We start from the raw sequence: 18,294 nt of genomic DNA, 5'->3' as shown, positions 1-18,294 counted from the left end.
GAAGTGGCTCAAGGTGAATTTTCAAGTTATGAAATATGACCTTCAGTGAAGTCTTCATAACTTTATTATTTTTCAACCAATTCAAGCTTAAGCATCATTCTTTTCAAAATTTAATTTACGAAAAGTTTGCCGAATTTGTCTAAAATTAAAACTAGTCTTAGTTAGAATTAGTTTTCTTCAAGTTTTCCTCTTTTGTCTAAAAAATCATTTTTGTTTGACTATAACCTTTTGAAAACCTTACCGATTCTTAATATTTTTTCATGTTCTTGAAGTAAATTTAGAAGGATTTTAATGGTGGGTACAACAAATTGAATTAAAAATTGTGTTGGCTAAATGATTTAGCCGTAATTGCCCGAAAACATGAATTTTCAACGTAAATTATATATTTTTCATATTTTTGTCAGTAAAACGTAAGCTGAAACTGGTTTTTCTCATTTGTTTAACCTTCAGAAAGGTCTCAGAAGCAATTTTTCAAAAATTTTATGACAAAATTTTTTTGAAATTTTCAAAAATATATTAAAAATTATGTTTTTGGGTAGTTTTTGTTAAATAACTTAGTCAAATATTTATTAAATTAAATCTGTTGTATACACAATATGAAAACAACTAAGTTAACTTCAAAAGCATGTAAAAAGATCTGGAATCAAATGAGTCCTCATGAAGTTATGGACAAACAAAAAAAGAGGAAAATTTGGAGAAAACTACTTTTAACTAAGACTAGTTTTGATTTTAGACAAATTTTACGTTCTAAAAACTTTTCACAAAATTAGTTTTGAAAAGAATGATGCTAAGAGCTTCAAAATTGGTTGAAAAACAACAAAGCTATGAAGACTTCACTGACGATCATATTTCATAACTTGAAAATTCACCATCAAATCGCTTGCGCTACCTGAAATCGCATAAAAATGGAAACCTAAAACTTTGAGCCAAAATATTAAGGTTTATATTTTGGCTCAAAGTTTTAGGTTTCCATTTTTATGCGATTTCAATTCAAAAGAGCACACGAAGATTTGGTTTTGAGACATTTTGAAAAATTAGCCGTACCCTAGTGGACATCCATTCATTCTATGTCTACTTTTAATTAGCAAATTGATTTCCCGGATTTACCTAAAAATGCTAAGTAAATGAAAAACCGAATTTAGTACTCTACCATATAATTCCACTAAAGTTTGTATCCTTTGACAGATAAGCGTATTGCGACCTCAACTGTAAGGCCGTCTGCAGTGTCGTGTACTAGACTCGACATGAAAAAGGCTAATTAATCTTTCAAAACTTCAGTTTTCTCTCGCAATTCCTCCTTAAAATTATCGAATACTGGGATATTTCGCTGAAAACTCTACTAGAAATTCTTCTGTGAATTTGTTCACATAGTTTTCCCAAAATATTATAAATTATTTAGCGAAGTTCATCAAAATTTTTCTAGAAATTTTGCTTCAAATCCCTGGATTCCTTAACAAATTTTCAAAGTAACGCATAAAATTCCCTTAATAATAAAGTTCATTAAAACTTTACATTACGAATTTTACCACAATAAATCTTCGGTACTGTAACAGCTCTTAAATACATAGGGATTGTCGCAATTTTCGCACAATAAAACATTAAATAAACAACCCTTAAAAAAAGTTTGTTTGGAATTTCTAAAGGTGGGGTTATATATCAATATATTCACCGCAGTATTATGAAACTTGCAAGTTCATACAAAATATTATCTAAAATTTTAGTTACAAATACTTTCAGTAAAAATTCCATCCGTTTTAAAACCAATCATTTTCTAAAAAGAACAAGTATTTTTGTAGATTCTACGGTTAAATTCTTGAATTTTACGACAGGAATTTCGCATTTTTTCCGAATTTTATTTAAGCTGCAATTATTTAAAAAAATACCATCCAAGTTTTTTTCAAACCTTTTTTTTTTGTTTCTTCTTAGTCAATCTGATAAAAAATGTCTTCGAAAAAATCCCAAAAGAATTGTTAGTGCGGTTTAAAGAAAAAAATCTCTGGAAAATACTTATATTTTTTTTCGGAAGAATATTAGGGCAACAATAATAATAATTCTCTAAGACATCCCTGAACAAATTACTCGGGAGTCCTTGAATATTTTTCGCGGAGTTTTTGTAAAAACAGTTGAACGTATTCCATAAGGAACTTTATAGGAATGTAAGAATTCTTCAAACATTTCTTAGTTAGACATTTTGAAAATAAGAAAAATATGTTTTCGACAGAGTTTTGAAGGAATTCGGGATGTTGTTCATTGATTTTAGAGTAAAAAAAAAAATATCCGTAAAAAAATCAGATAGATCTACGGAGAACTTCTCTGAGAAATTGTGAATAACATTTTTTCCAATTGAAATCTTTTTCATTGCTCATGAAAACTTTTTTGGAATATTACGAGAACTCCTGTAAGAATCATTTATTTTATTTTGCAGGAAGTCTGAATAGTTTTTGCTGAGATTTTTCCAAAAAATCCTGTAGAGCAACTTGAGGAAGAATTTCGAAAGCAAAGTTGTAAAAACTGTTCGCAATCTTTCTGAATAATTTGTGGAATGTATCCTTAATTGGTGATCTTAAAGACATTTTTCGTGAGACCCCTAGAATTTTTTGTACTAGTTTTTTTTTTGAAAAATCCTCAGTTATTCCCAAAACTTCTAAATAAATTTTTAATAAATAACTGGAAGATGCTTTAAACAAACCATTGAAATTAATACGTAATAAGTACGTAGTGGACCTTACAGAAGAAATTATTAAAAGAATTTGTAATGTACTCGCTGGCGGAATTCTTCAAGAGATTTTTAAAGCAATTCGACAGAGATTCTTCGAGAAATTTTCTGGTGATATCAGAATGTCTAGGAATGATTTTTCGTGGAAAGCCCAAAACGAACTCAGTTAAAACTGGTAGAGGAGTTCTTGGGAAAAGCACTGAAAAGTACGAAAATAATTCATGAAGAAATTCCCATAAGAATTGTCAGAGAAATGCAGGAGACACATGGTTGAATACCTGAAAATTTCCTGGATGAATCACAAACGACATTCCTTGTGATTTTTTTTGCTAGCCTTTTTGAAGAACTTTTGATTGGAATACAAAAATAATGAATCAAGTCGGTAGCGAAAATTGAAATTGTTAGAACTAGGAAATTTGTGAAAATTATGATTAATGCGACCAACATTACTTTAAAAAAAAACAAGAACTTTCTAGGCCCCCCATAGGCCCCCTCCAGAAAATAATCCTAGCTACGCCAATGGTGGTGAACAAACCAATCATCTAATATAAACCCGCTTTTTAATTTGATCGGCGGTTCCTTTAGGTTTTTCACCGTCCTCAGCATATTTGGCAATATTTTTTTAGTCGAGGATGACAAAATAGTTCCTTCTTTTGATTGCTTATCGTTTTTTAACCTCCATACCCTTCCACTAAAGACCACTAGAGACACTTTTTGCACTCCTAAATTCACAAATCGAACTCGGTAAACAGATTTCACGAAAACCAAACTGCTGAAATAATTGTTTGACGAATATCGGTAAAATTTCTGGTAGCGTTCGCCAAGATTTCGGTAAAAAATCAGGTTTAGATGTGTATTGAAAAGTAACAAAAACCCAGCTGTTGGGGCGGGCGGTCAATCATGCTCATGCTCATGTTCAGTCGATGAAACAACTTAAGTCTGAGCACCTTTTTTAACTGCATCCCCTTTCGGGGAAATATTTGTGGGAAAAAGGGCCATTCGGGGAACTGGTGTTTGGGGAAACGACACTCGGAGATAAACACAATCCGTCGTGGCAGAACCTCGTGATTGAGTTGACATCGAATTCAGAACGCCTTCTGCGTTCGTGATTCTTTTCATGACGAAGCTGGTAATGTGCCTGTTCAGTGAATTGAGAGTTATGATTTCTATTCTCACCGAGAAGAAGTGTAACTTTTTCGTAAATTTCACTACAACTTGTCCATTTAATTCAAATGTAATGTATTTGTAATGTCTAAATATTCGGTAGTTGGTAAAACTTACGATGAGCTGATTAGACACAATCTCTATAAATCATTACTTGAGGATTGTTTCGAGGCTTTCATCGATGTTTTCATCCAAAAATTCTGCAAGAAAATCAGTCAAAAATTTCTTTCTCTTCCTTCAACATTTCTACCATAATTTTACCATAATTTTCTCTGGACGTTATTTGAAGGATTCAGCAAGGGCATTCTATAAAACTTACTTCAGAGGCACTTTTCTATGAGCTTGAAAGAAATTGTCATATATTTTTTTATTTACGTAAGAATTTCTTATGGTGTTCTAACAGAAATCCCTCTAGAGATACTAGCAAAGGCCATGCGAGGATTTTTTTTATACATTTTTCCATTTGTTTGTCCAGAGATTTCTGCGAATTGTGTCAGGGACAGTTTGACAAACTTCCTTAAAGTTTTTCCATGATTTCCTCTTAAAACTGAATATCAATTCATTGGAAAAATTCACTGGACTATTCTAAACATAGATTATCATCTTAAAAAAGCTAATAACTGTGGAAGTGCTCTTGGAGCACTAGGATGAGTAGCAGGCTCTGTCTCAATGAGGACGTAACTCGCAGAAGAAGAAGAATTAAAATTGCCTCCATTCTCTAGAGGGTGCTCAAACTAGGACTATTATCATCAAAACGCGCATCTATTCTGCAGACTAAACTGAGGGTCGTTGGTGCGCACCTGCCTCACGAATACGCATGCAAAAATGGTAATTTCCGTTAATAACTGTGGGAGTTTTCATAATAATATTAGGTTTAACCCTTTCATACCCAAATTTTTCTTTTTGATCTAAATATCATTTTTAGTTTTCTAACATCGTTCTAAACATGTTTTGGGCAATGATATAATTTTTTATCGCAAATCTATGAATTTTGATTTTTATATATTTTTTTGAACATCCCTGTTTTTTTTTTATTTTTTCCAGAAGCCTCTTTTAGTTACTGCTTTTAGCAATAATAAAAATTCAAGTTTATACGCTACTTTTAAAAATAATAAAAAATAATAATGCGCTCTCGGGCTAGGCATTGGATATATAAAGAAAGCGTTGTGTTTGGATGGGCATCTAATTCTTCCGAAAGAGGTGCACTTTGCGAAAAAGGACCACGTGATTATTGAGCTGAAATCGAATTCAGGTTAACTTCTGCGTTTATGAGTCCTCTCATGGCGTAGTGGTAACGCGCTCCAACTAGAGATCGGGGAGTCGTGAGTTCGATTCTCACTGAGAAGACGTGTAAGTTTTTCGCAAATCTTCACATCAATTTTTCCATCTAATCCAATTGCAAATCATATGTAATGTTTAGCTTTTCGGTGGTTGTTAAACTTCCACTCGGCTGGTTAGCCGTAAACCACGATTCATAATTAAAAACAAGTAATAAATTTTATTTTTTTTTTTCTGGATTTGTTTTTTATTTTCCATGCAATTAACGGAAAAACAGGTTTTCAATTATTTTAATACCACCAAACTCTTCTTCTGTGATAGGTTGATCGTAGAAAAATATAAAGAGTACGATTTTTTTTATATTACACGTTAAATGAACCCCTGGCATTTGTAGTTTATAAAAGAATACAGTTTTTCAAACACTTTTAAAAATACAAAAAAATTCAAAAGTCTTAAACAACTTTTCTTATATGCTTGTTATAAGTAAATGTTTAAGCACAATATATAATCATTTTGATTTCCAAGCTATGAAAAAACACACAAAATTCCAAAGTGTACCACGTCTAAAGGCGAGGTTGGATAGTAGAGGGTTAAAATCAGTCTCGGTCGTAGTTGGGATGTAACGCCAGAAAGAAGAAGAAGAAGAAGGTCCTTAGAGGCGATGTGACCGCACAATCCCGTCCCGTTTTAATGATCAGTTTTATTACGGTTGTATCGACCAATTTTCGGGTTCAATTCAGTTATAAAACCATGACAAAACCAAAAATGTTACCTGGAAGCATACCTGGAGGGTTTCAAAAGATATCTGTGATTTCGTCTGAGAACAATGGATCTCTCTCAAAAATCATCCAGAAATACTTCCAAGGATTCCATTGATCTTTTGATCAACAACTTCTTAACTGATGTTCTGATTTCTCCAAGAATTTCTTTTAGGGAATTTCAATGAATTCCTATACTTTTTCTTTGTAATTAACCAGAAATTCATTCAACACTATGGTTCGATGTACTATTTCTATTCTAGTAGCATTTTTATTTACCATGATTTGATCTTAATTTTGTTGCGAATAGTTTGAAGCTGAGACGAAACTCGCGAAGACGGTCTTCTCTTTCTGTGATGGCTGAGTTTTATTCTTATTCAACTTTATGTTTATACCAATCATGCGCAAGCCGTTCAAACCCTCACATGAACCTCTCAGCAAAAAATTATTGCGTTTGCATCAAACCGAATCATAAATAGCCTTTCGAGTGGTTTTTTGTCAGCAAACGAGGCAAACATTAGAAATAACTAATCTTGTGTTTAGATTCATCAGCAACTTTGAAAAAAAAACTGCTTCACTGACTGAGGTTTTCAATAACAGTTTATTGTGAATACAATACTTTTCACTTTTGCAGCCATAAAAACGGCGGGTTGACGTTTCGTGACAGCGGAATCTGGGCTGAACGCGAGCCAAAAATTAACGAAGCATGTTCAAATTTTGAACGAGAACGCAGTAAACATTGAACTCTCCAGCCAGAGCCTGTCGTTACTCTCGAACGGCCCGTTCAGAACGCAATGCATTACAACGGTAATCAAAGCATGGGTTTAGGTTTATACCTGGAAAATATTTCTCAAACTGATGATATGTTACATTTAATTATAATAAACACAGCATTTCTAGCTTTGAGCACCTTCAAAACAACTTTGGCACGTTCAGATGCCATGAATTCTGTCAAAACCATCTGCGTTCAATTTTCTGCTCTCAAGCGTTCAAATTTTTGAACTGAACAATGAGCAAGCCTACTTGATCACTCCGTTCAAAAAATTGAACTGGAACGCGAACTGAACGCGTTCAAATGCATCACTGGTTTGAAGGATTCTTTAAAGGAAAGAGTATCTAAATAAGCTTCTTAAAACTTATCATAAATTTTAAATTTCTCCGAAATTTCTTAAGGAGTTCTAGAAGCAATTACTCCAGTGATTATTTATATTTTCTGGGATCTTCCTTAAAGTTAATCATTAGTTTTATCATAGATTTCTGCGAAATTGTGTCACGGATTGTTCAAAACTTAGACTTACAGGTTTTTTTAGGATTTGCTCTTAATCCTAAATATTAATGCGTTGGACCACAGCTGTTATGTTTCCGAGATGCTTTCCTTAGCCTAATGGTAAAGTCCGTAGCTCAAGAGCAAAGTCATGCTCTTGAAGGTGTCTGGGTTCGATTTCGATGCGATGCAAGATTTTTTTCGTAGAAGCAAAGGAAGCTCTCAGTTAATAACTGTGAAAGTGCACTTAGAACACTTTAGCTAAAAAGCAGACTTTGCTCCAGTGGATATGTAATAATAAGAAGAAAAATAAAAAGCAGCTGAAGAAGAACTCCCTCAGGATTTTCTGGAGGGTTCCCATGAGAATAAAAATCTGAAAGAATTATTGGATAATCCCTGAAAAGTTAATAAATATTCAAAAGTCGTGTTACAATTTGGAATAATATTTTCGAATTTTTTATTTCGGAACTAGGACATTCATCATTTCTGAAAGAATTTCTGGATAAATGCATGAAAGATTTGGAAAAGAAATTACTCTAAAATGCCTAGATAACCGTCTGAAAAGTTCTAAGATAAATTTTCCATAAATTCTATGGTATTCCAGGAGAAATCATTCGAAGTTTTTTTTGGAATGATCCAACGAAAATTTTCCGTTGAACTCCTAGAGTTTTTTAGTGATCAATGGTGTAATAGTGTATTACGTAAATTATTGAGGAGAGGACAAACATCTATCAAATATATGTGAAAATTTCAGATGTTTCATGCTAAGATTATAAAGTTTGGGTGAATACACATACATGCTCTGGAAATTAAAAATCCGAAATTTTCATACAGGTGTGTTTTTCACAGAGAACACTCTCTAAAAATAGTGATTTTTAAGAACCTTGAAGCACAAACCTCAACCAAACTTTGTTAAAACTTGCTCCAATCATAAACGTGTGTTCGTAGAAATGAATCAACTACTATGTAGAGGTATTTTCGATCATTTTTGGTGTTCCGTTCGATAGTTATGATTTTTAAAGCTTGAAATTAGCTCAGAAACACATAATTGATTTTAAGCACACCTAATTTATCTCCTAAATGACTAAAATTTTGACCAGAAAATCATTTTGACGTAAAAAATCAAAGTACTGATTGACTGGGAAATTTCCAGACAAATGAATAGGTCTAATACACATCGATATCATTTATTTGTGTTCATAGAATGTTTAGAAAAATAAAGTTGTGGCGAATGATTGGTTGTTAAAATAAATACAGGTAAATTTTATCAAAACGGAAAAGTGTAATTATTATCAGATAATAAAAACTGTCAAAACCCATGGTTTGTAAATGAACAATAAGACTATTTTTTGTGAAAGCTTTCCAATATCTATTAGTTATTCAATTTTTAATGAAAAAAAAGTTATCCAAGCTTGATGAAATAAGTTTAAACTTAGTAATATAGAAATAAAAAAAAAATAATACTTAAGGCCCAAACGCAATGATAGCGGAATGGCTACGAAAGCAGAACCGGTTCAAACAGAATGGATCACATCATCTCGACTGAGTTGTCAACGAATGAAATTGAACGAACACTTAGTCGACAAGCTTGTTACAGTGCATGCTGGCGAACCGGTTCCGCTTTCCATTCCCGTTCCGCTATCATTGCGTTTGGGCCTTTATTGGCAAGTCATATAGTGTCGTATTTTACATGTTAACAAGTTTGCCATCCGTGAATTTCACTGTAATGTGGTCTTCGGCAAAGTTGTAGCTGGGAAGATTTTACATGAGAAGAGTTTGTTCATTTTTCCATACATTATTATTTCGAGTATTTTGCTTTGTTCATAGTAATTTCCTTATAAATTTCAAAGGGCGTGTGCACAAACAAATTTCTTCCAAATCATTTCAAATTTTGGGAGAATGATTTTCATCATAATTGACACCGTTTAAGCATAGGGGAGCAGAAATTTCAAAATTTGCATCAGTCTATTGGTCATGTCTATGTTCATACTACTGCATCACAACCTACCTAATTGAAAAATATCGAGTCGTGTGTACGCATGGATGGCCAAGTTGATTCTCGTTAAATGTGATAGTGCTCCAAGCAATAATCCAATTAAAACGGTTTTTTTTTCGTAATTGCAACAAATGTTGCATGCAACTCTTTGCAAAACTGGATTTTTAGCACTTGTCGTATTTACTCAACTTGGCAAGCCTTGTCGGATAAATGTACGGCTCTTGCTGAAAAAAAAATCATTTTGCAACTTGTTGCATAAATAAGTATTATGTGTCTTCACTCAATTCAGGGTTACTGTATCCGTGACCGTTTTCAGAAAGGCTCCAGCACGTCACAAATTTTTGCTGCAGATCGTCAATTTTTTATGATGTACAGATTTTATTGATATCAACTACACTAAACACTAAGCTTACGAAATAGGACTTCAGGTTTTGTATGAAACATTTGATCGAAATCTCCCTATTTCAAGTTGATTAAACCGAATTCATGAACATCCTTGCAACATCCATGCAAGATTTGTCATTTATTTTATGTGGCCAAATACAATATTTTCACAGATCATCAAAAGTACCGTAAAATCGGGTGTAATTGATCAGAAGGGTGAAATTGATCATCGTATCACACGATTTTATTTATTCGTAATGGAGCACAAATATCAATGTAAGCTACAGTAAATGAACGTTGCTTGTTGTAACTATTTTCGAATTGTGTGTTGTGAAGTTTTTTGCGTTAAAGAATGTTTATTACTATAAAAATAATATAAAATTTCAAAATCATGCACGGTGCAGTATTGACAAACACCTATGAACTTCTGTTTATAAGCAAAGATTTGAACATGGTATAAAACTGAAAGTTTGTGAGGATGCTTGAGATATATCCCTAAACCTGTTTTCATCACAAAAACTCGTATCAATTAGCTCATATGGTTGAATTAATTGAATTTCTGTTAGATATCATTGAATTCCTTAGGAAATTGCATACATTTAGGCGTTTTCCGCGTAATTCTTGAAATTCAACTATTCATTATTTATATAAATATTGCATTGTTAAAAATTTGACAAGCATATTCGGATTCAGGGAGCTCAAATTCATCATATAGAGTTGTTTTGAAAACTCACAATAATGGCATTGACAAGTGATCAATTTCATCCCGAAATGAGATCCTCTGATTTTTTATTTTAGAGATATTTGTTAACACTAAGATGACATTTGTTAGAAAATTTCGGTACATAAGTCGATGAGGCTCACCTTCGTACTTGTTTTCCTGCATTTAGTTGTTTGGCATTGTTAACATTATAGAAAACAGACTAGCAAAACCATGAAAAATGATCAATTTCACCCGAAATCACGGTGCCGTTTTAGTGACGAAAATAAAACAAACTGCGTTGAACCGTATTCTTCAGTATTTAAATACTGATTTCTGTAATAAATTTAGCTCAAAATTAGCTTACAATCTTCTGAACTTGCATGCAAATTGACTGAAATCGATAAATAATGCAGTTTCAACAAACGATATCAAAAAAATCAGGCGTGTTGTAACATTTTCGAAAACAGCATTAGGTTTTGAGATCACAAATTGAGTAAATAGCGGTATTTTGAAGCTTGAGGCAAAAACTTGATCCACAGTGTTGTCTTTTGACAGATACGCGTGGTTTAACTATCACTTGGAGCCTTCGTCAGTGTCATGCGTGGCGTTTGAAAAGTGGATGCGATAGATTTTCATGAAAAATGCTTCAGTATTGAATGGAAAAAGAACTTGTTTAGAAAACATGTAAAAGGATCTCGGTTATTTTCCTCTTAAATATTTCTTGAAACTGATGATTCTTGTATAAGCAAAATTTGTGCGCAATGCAGAATACTTCAATAAAAGAGGATAAGGAAATTTCTTGAAGCAAAGAATTGTGTAATATTTTAGAGGCATAATTTCTGAAAGATGATAACGTTCTGGAAAATGGGTGACAGTGTTTAAAATATCATTAAGATTCTGATTGAACAAATTCAGAGATTCTTGAAAGTCTCCAAATATATTTATGACTATCCTTATCCATAAACAGAACGTAACAGCAAGTAACAATTTAAAACAAAGTCACGCTAACATTACCGCCGAAAGCTAAAAATCCTTTTTTGGCCAACCGAATAGTAGGTAGTGGTAGTGCGCAAACGTCAAACTAGAACAAAAGCCATACGAGTGAGCTGTTGACCAACTATCAAATATTAGAATTGAGCGCTATTTCACTGTACAATGAAAATATTTCGAATGTTACGTCTGCTCATTTCTGGTTTATTTCATATATGTGTAATAAGTTAGAATAATTGGAACCTTCCTTAGCCTAGTGGTAACGTCTGCGTGTACAATGCAAGGGATCTGAGTTCGTTTTCCGGTCGGTTAAGGCCGATTTCGCAAGAAGGAAATTTTATCGACTTTTAAGGGTATCTTCTAGCTTTTCCCACGTTATACACATGCAAAAATGGTCAATTGGCAAGAAAAGCTCTAAATCAATAACTATGGAAGTGCTCATTGAACACTAAGCTGTGAAGCAGGCTTTGTCCCAGCCATTCCAAGAAGAAGAATAAAAAAGTTCGTTAGCCTAAAAAGTATCATTTTCTGTTTTTCATCTGGTTGGGGTTGGACTTAATCAAACTAAGCATCTTCTGGTTCAAGAACTTTGCAATCATAATTTTTCAAATCATCGTAACCATCTTAAAAGCGACGGTACAAATTTTAAAGTTTTTGTATAGACCAAAGACCAGCTGAAAATTCATAAAAATGACCTCGAGGTTTATGGGCAGTCCCCAATGGCAAAGCTACTACGTTTGAACCAAAACATCCCTCCATATATGGCTTTGAAGTTATTGTAGATTTGCGTTAGACTTTAGAAAATCAGTATGATATTTCAAATTTATAATCAAACAGGGTTTGAAGTTATGTCCAGCACTTTTTACACAATTTGTCAAGCCTATCGATAACTTCCGATTTTTGTTCATCAAACCTACCGATAACGCAAAAAAAAAAGCCAACCTGGCCACCCTGAGAGAGGCAAATGGGAATATACGTTCCATAATGTTATGGCCTACATAAAGACAAACAACATAAAAGCCCAGCCTCTGCCTGCTCCGGACATCCCAGCACCGACCGACACGATGATTGCTTGTTAAGATCTCGAACCCATTTGGGAAGGAGGATTTCCGGTCGTCCCAGGCAGCTCCCGGGCACTACTATTGCCGGATCGATTTCAAGGGATCACACGAGCAAGCACTTCAAAACATTCACCCCGCGCTGAAATATTGATTCAATGTTTTTCCTCTCAATTCATTACTTAAATTACTCATTATCCGAAAGCTTCTTCATCTCTTTCTTCGCGTACACAATCCAGCTTCTGTCACTTAATGTGTTTTTGCACTTCCGTTCTGCTCATCAATCTTTTTCCGGGGATTATTCAACCATTAAATTGTCTTCCCACGTCCGCTCGAATCTTCACTTCCTCTCATTTTCTTTCAGCACCAGGCACTTCCAAATCTGTTTTGAAACCATTCACTCACTTGACACTGCTGCAGCTTCCTTCCGGGGAAAAAGACTCTATTTCCCGAGCACTTTCTTCAGCAATCACAACTCACTAGCCACAATCCGTCACACTTCCGATGGGAACTTCACACATCGGACACAAGGCCGCTGTCGAACCTCGGCCAGAATCACAGCACACCAGCCAGCACCAAAAGTTCCCAGGAATCAGCAGCAAACACCAAATCTTCCTCAGCAGAGGGACACACACAGTACAGTACCACCACGGAATGGGGAAAACTCCGACTGCGGATATACCCTATGTGACGTCAGCGCTCCGACTGAAAAGAACTGGGCTTCCAAATTTGCCACAACCCGGAGAATGCGATGAGCCTCCCAAAAGCTATAGCGAATCACGGGGTTGGACTTGCACAATACGGCACAACATTCAGCACAATACAGCATCCAACTTAGACAGCAGCTGCTGCTGCAGCATCCCAACCCAACCCAAGTCTCAGTGGGAGAACACCGGAGAGCAATCCGGGCTTGAGCTTCTCTCAGCTGACGATGACTACGACTACGGGGGCCATATTCAAGGGGCTTTCGGAACGTTCCCTCCGGAAAGAAACACGTTGGCTGGAAGGACCCTTGTTGTGCTCAAGCTCTGCCTGGGGTTTTGTGTTGGCGAAGCACGTTTGGTTCACATGCTTCTCACACCTATACCAGAGAAAAACGGGAGATAACGACAGGAAATAGGGGTAGAGGAGCTTTCTCTCAGCATCCCTGTCGACACGCGGGAGGTGTTTGTGAAAGTGCGATGCGTTAAGGGTATGCGATGTTTTGCAAATTGAGTAATTTGAAATAAACAGTGATATGTGAAAACATTACATGTTTCTCATTCCGGACGTTTCCTCATTTTTGCTTCATATTTTTCAGAGACTTTGATTCTAATTCCGGAGATCTAATCATCTTCTTCTTCTTCATATTGGCATTACGTCCTCACTGGGACAGAGCCTGATTCTCAGCTTAGTGTTCAATGAACACTTCCACAGTTATTGACTGAGAGCTTACTATGCCAATGACCATTTTTGCATGCGTATATCGTGTGGCAGGTACGATGATACTCTATGCCCTGGGAAGTCGAGAAACATTCCATCCCTCAGCTTGGTCTTGCTGAATAGCTGCGCGCTTACCACTACGGCTATCTGGGCCCTAGTTTGCATAGATGTCTATGAAAAATACTCACTAAAACGAGTCTCCTAAGTTGCAACCCTTTGAGCAGCAAATATTGAAACATTTCATATGAAAAGTTTCGCATACAAAGTCGAGTGCTCTAAATTTAAAGCTGTTCGGAATTTGAATGAGAATATAGTCGAAGTATGTCATAAGGACATACCAAGGGACTGTTGTAAAAGTAAAAATTCTTTAGTAAAATTTTACTAAAAGTTTCAAAAGTCATCACAGTTTTTTCACAGTGCTGTCAGCAATTGCCCAAAAGCTTCCAGCAGTACAAAATGTTAGACAGTTTTCCTCCACATAGAAAAAACAATAGCCTCATATATTAAAATTGGTACAATTGGCTTTGTAGGAGGAGACTAAGGAGCCCACTGGAATCCCTGAGAACACTGAAGAATCTCTTGGGTAGTCTTGTAAATCCTTTGGATATTATTGGGAACACTTTGTTAACCATTAGTAATCGTTTGGAAACTTCTGCTAACCTTTTGGGAATCAATTGGAAAATGCCCTGAGAAGCTCCCCCTCCCCAACATTTTTTTTTATATTCAGCATTGTTTATGACGAAACGAACATAAACAATGCTGGAAATTGTGTGTATCGTTTCGATTCGTATTGCATATCGCATACCCTTCGGAACATCTTCCAATAGTGATGAGCTTTCGTTGGGTGTTGAGAGCGAGAGCTTTCAGGATGGGATGCTGCGAACCAGAACAGACGCGGTGTGGGTAAGGCGCACGTTTTTCGAAATTGAGATAGGCTTCGCGGACAACAGAGAAAATGATGCTCTGAGTCTAGTGAGCAAGAGGCAGATTGCTCCCCCTGGGTTGAACACTGACAGCAAAATACAGGAACTGTCACGTGGATACGGTTTTATTCGAGTGGTTCATGAAACATATAATATAAGCATCAATTTATCACTCTTTCATTTTTCACCTGTGTAAAGGCTAGAGGGAACGAAATGAACAATATAGAAAAATGTTTCATGGGCTCTGAATTTACCCATAATAAAGAGACAATCAATCAACCATGAACTCTACATGACACATTTTTTACATGTATACAATATAAATGGTGTTAAAATAACTGACTAATCACGAGTTGAAAAGACTGCAACTATGTTGCTTCCTGTGTTTGTCAAAACTATTTTTCTTGCGATTGTATCTTAAAACACATCATTTGGGATAAACGATTGTGAGAATACTTGTTTTGTTGTTTGTTTTGTATCTCTTTAATGATAATATGAGTCACTGGTTGAAAAACTTAACAACCATTTTTAATTAAGCAAACGGTAAGTTGGGTGGTATATTACTGGTTCTTGCGTTCGTGTACATGCAGATATAAAATTAAGCCCGTTTGTGGTACTTAGCCTCTTTTCCAGTAACTCCAATCCCTACTTAACTGCGATGCCGCCTGGGGTACGAGTAACCCTAGGAAAGATCGGCTAACCAACACCGGTGGGACCTTGGTTGTAGGCTGACAGGGAAGTGGGACTTCTCTCTACGTAGGGTAAATGTAAAATCGCACCGACACAACTAGCATGGGACCAGGCATCGAAGATGGACTAACGATTGCAAACTTGGATAATGGAACTGTAAGTCTCTCAATTTCTTGAGAAGGTACCGTAATTCGGGGGCAAATTGATCATTGGGGTGAATTTGATCAGTTCGGTACCAACAAACATTTCCTTCCAAGGATGCTGAAGGTTTCATTGACACAACAGACATTCCATGTTTTCTAGATTATAGATGTTTTATGATGATTTTGAACTATTTCTTTTTTACAGTTTTGCATAGAAATATTCACAGTTTTTGAAGGTGCAAGCAATACAGTTGGAAATGTCTGTGCCAAACAATCCACTGGTGCAATGCCTACATGTTAACTTTGAGTGTTTAAAATGATGTGTAAGCTTAAGTATGAACTACTGCACTTAATTTTGATATCATACAGCATAGAATATATAGTTTTTTGCTCATAAAACCGTTCAATCTCGAATAATATGCACATTTTTAGGGAAATTGCCTACATTTAGGCGTATTAGGCAGGATTTCAATGTTTAATTTTGCAATAAACTGATCAAATACTCGAGTTGTAAGAATTTTGACAACATTTTCAGATTCAGAAGATCCAAATTTAGTAGACAGGGAAATTTTTAATTCTAAAATCTGTTCTGTGATATGGTGATCAATTTCGCCCCAATGTGTCATTTTAAACTTTTGATATTAAAACTATTTTTATGATATGTTTAATATTATTTAATGAAAAATCAATTTCATAAACTGATAAAGATCAATGGTTTTGTCGAAATTTATTTGACAATATTTGAAGTCTGAAGGATTATACAACAAAAAGTTTTAAAATAGTGATCAATTTACCCCCGGATTACGGTATGCAAATTCGACATCGTAGCGCTGTATGAAGTTTACTGGAAAGGTTCGACAGTTCATCCGTATAAGGATGGTTCTAACATCTATCATAGATGCGGCACGAGCTATGCACAGCTTTTATCATGATGGGCAAAACCTCTGCATTTTGCGTGGTTGGGAGGAGGCCAATCGACAATCGAATGTACTGTTTGAGGATCAAAGGCTGTTTATTCAATATAATCGAGGTGTACAGCCCTCATCTTGCAAGTGACGATAACGATGACGCGCAGCAGGAACGTGATTACGACAGCTGCCCTAGCCATGACCTCAAAATCTTTATTGGAGATCTCAACGCTCAGGTTGGCCAGGAGTAGCAATTCAGACTGATTATAGAGAAGTTCAACGCTCACTAGCTTACAAACGAAAACTGCCTGAGACTCAAAAAACATACCCATACGTAGTACCTAATTCCAGCACAGACTCCCATATCAATAAACCTGGAGAGCATTCCAACAGACTGAATTACAAATCGACCACGTTTTGATTGATGGAAGACACTACTCGGATATTACCGACGTCAGAACCTATCGCGGAGCAAACATTGATTTGGACCACACTCTTGTGATGGTTAAAGTGCGCCAAAGACTTTCCGTTGTGAACAACATTTGGTACCGACGCCCGCCACGGCACAATCGGAAACGACTCAAGCTACCCGAAGTCGCAACTGACTATGTGCAAAGCCTTGAAGCAGCGTTACCGGATAAGGGAGAGCTCACCGAAGCCCCTCATGAGGACTGCTGGAGGTTTGTCAAAGCAGCCATTATTAATACAGTGCCACATGCTTCGTGGAATCAAATCGATGGAACGGTTGGTTGTACGATGGGTGTCAGTCGGTTTTGGACAAGAAGAATGCAGCACAGGCGATGATGCTACAGCAAGGTACACGTCAAAAAATTTGGAACGAAACAAACGACGGCGGAGACAGCAAACCCATCTATTCATGGAACAGCTGTATTGTTCTTAAGAAACGCGTAAATTCTACAGGAAACTCAATGGATCCTCAATGGACAAACTCAAAGACTTTGTGTCGCGAGCCGAAATATAAATAGGATAATGATGGAGATAAGGGCGGTTCAAAATTTGAAAATGTTTGAGAAACCAATCTCCCATATGTTCCTTACCATCCTGACTATAAAAATAGTGTTCGGTGAAATTTTCAGCTTTCTAGGTAGTGATTTGGAGGTTGCCCAAAGTCAAAGTAGGTTTATATGGAAATTACTGTGGAGAAATTTTGATACATGTTTCAAACACGCTAGTGTTGGTATATAAGTACAAACTTATTATCCCACAGTGAAAACTCATTCTATTTATATGGTAAGGATGGAGACTAAATTGTCAAACATTTTTAAAATTTGAATCGCCCTAATGGACATGTCTTGACGGACGAACGTGAGTTGATTGAAAGGTGGAAGCAGCACTACGATGAACACCTAAATGGCTTAGAGGCGGAAGACCAAGACAACAAAATGAATGGCTTCCGTCACATGGTAACGCCGGATAACAACTGCAGCAAAGAATTGCGGAAGTCGTGCTTACTACGGACTCCACAAGACCTTGCGGTCTGGTAAACTTCATTTCCGCACTAAGTATTCCATGTAGTAGATGTTAATAAGACCGGTAGTCCTCTACGCGTATGAAAAGTGGACAATGCTCGAAGAGGACCTACAAGCGCTAGCTTAGGAGATCTTCAGTGGAGTATGTGAAAACGTAATATGAAGGAGAAGAATGAACCACGAGCATACGTAACTCTACGGTGAAACAGTATCCAGATAGCCACCTATGCCGATTGGCGTTGAACGTTGTGAGAATGCCGGACCACAATCCTGCAAAAATGATGTTCACCTCGAATCCGGCCGTTACAACACGAAGAGGGGGGTAACGAACTGGGTGGTTCAACCAAGTGGAGCAGGATCTTGTTAGTGTGGGACAATCGACAAACTGAAGGCAAGCACCATGTAAC

General features: G+C 36.0%; 1 protein-coding gene across 14 annotated transcripts in view; it reads right to left on the bottom strand.

Moving 5' to 3' along the window:
- Positions 1–18,294, bottom strand: part of LOC5575390 (solute carrier family 12 member 4) — a 791,918-nt gene that overhangs the window by 456,663 nt on the left and 316,961 nt on the right. For 3 of the 14 annotated variants that reach the window (XM_021849563.1, XM_021849565.1, XM_021849572.1), the window contains exon 1: positions 12,717–13,017. The exons of 7 other annotated variants lie outside the window; for them this stretch is intronic. The gene's annotated coding sequence lies outside the window, so the exon portion shown is untranslated. Of the gene's footprint in view, positions 1–12,716; positions 13,018–18,294 lie in introns of those variants that run through there. 4 more of the 14 variants (XM_021849574.1, XM_021849564.1, XM_021849566.1 and 1 more) reach the window with 2 other exon arrangements.

The sequence above is a fragment of the Aedes aegypti genome, chromosome 3 (assembly GCF_002204515.2).
Source record: "Aedes aegypti strain LVP_AGWG chromosome 3, AaegL5.0 Primary Assembly, whole genome shotgun sequence".
Lineage (NCBI taxonomy): Eukaryota > Metazoa > Arthropoda > Insecta > Diptera > Culicidae > Aedes > Aedes aegypti.
This window is presented reverse-complemented; position numbering and strand designations above follow the sequence as displayed.